Source organism: Lupinus angustifolius, chromosome LG04 (assembly GCF_001865875.1).
Source record: "Lupinus angustifolius cultivar Tanjil chromosome LG04, LupAngTanjil_v1.0, whole genome shotgun sequence".
Classification (NCBI taxonomy): domain Eukaryota; kingdom Viridiplantae; phylum Streptophyta; class Magnoliopsida; order Fabales; family Fabaceae; genus Lupinus; species Lupinus angustifolius.
Genome location: NC_032012.1, coordinates 3,579,046 through 3,580,151, shown reverse-complemented (window position 1 = coordinate 3,580,151; position 1,106 = coordinate 3,579,046).

Genomic DNA, 1,106 nt, shown 5'->3' with positions numbered 1-1,106 from the left:
TGTGGTGCCTTCATGTAGACAGTTTCCTTTAGATCACCATGAAGGAAGGCTGTGTTGATATCCAACTGATGCAGGTGCCAATTGTTCATAGAAGCCAGACATAGTAAGACTCTTATGGTTGTTATTTTAACCACTGGACTGAAGATGTCCATATAATCAACTCTTTCTGTTTGATTGAAGCCTTTTGCCACCAGTCTTGCTTTGTGTCTTTCAATTGATCCATCAGCATGATATTTTACTTTGAAAACCCACTTGCATCCTATTGCTTTCTTGTCTTCTGGTAGTTTAGTTAAGGTCCATGTGTTATTTCTGCTTAGAGCTTGCAATTATGAGTTGATTGCTTTTTGCCAGTGAGGGAATTTGATGGCTTCTGTATAGCTTCTTGGGGTATCATGCATGCTTATAGCAATAGAGAAAATTCTGTGCTTTGAAGATAGTTTATCATAGCTAAGATGTTTGGTGATAGGGTACTTAACATGATCAATGGGATTATCACTTTGATGCTAGCTGCAATGGTAATCCTTTAGGTAAGTAGGAGGTCCTTTTATCCTATTGGATTGTCTAGTGGGAATGGTAGTATAGCTAGATTCAGGGACATTGAGATCCTGAGTGGTCTGGGATTGACTGTTATTAGAGCTGGGCTCATTATCATATGTGCATTCCATGGGTGGTTCAGGATCAGGAATGGTGCTATCAGTGTCATCTTCTGACCTATAGGGTTTATCAGGATTAAGGTCAGGTCCAGTGGTCCTAGGTTGGTTAGTGACTCTGTTAGGCACATGATTTATCCTAGTCAGGTCAATTGGATCAAGAAAACTGGTATGGTTAGGACTGTGATTCTCTCTAAGATCCTGATCTTGATTAAAAAGGGAGTTGTAGGCTCTATGGTGCTTGGATTTTCTGGTATCTATATTGCAGAAAGGGAATATGTGCTCATAACAAGCAACATTCCTAGACAGAAAAATCTCATTGGTCTTTAGATCCAAGAGGGTGAAGCCTTTAGTACCTTGTTTGAAACCTAAGAAAACACTTTGTCTAGATCTAGGCTCTAGTTTATGTCTATGTCCAACTAAGGTGGATGCATAACACAAGCTACCAAACACTCT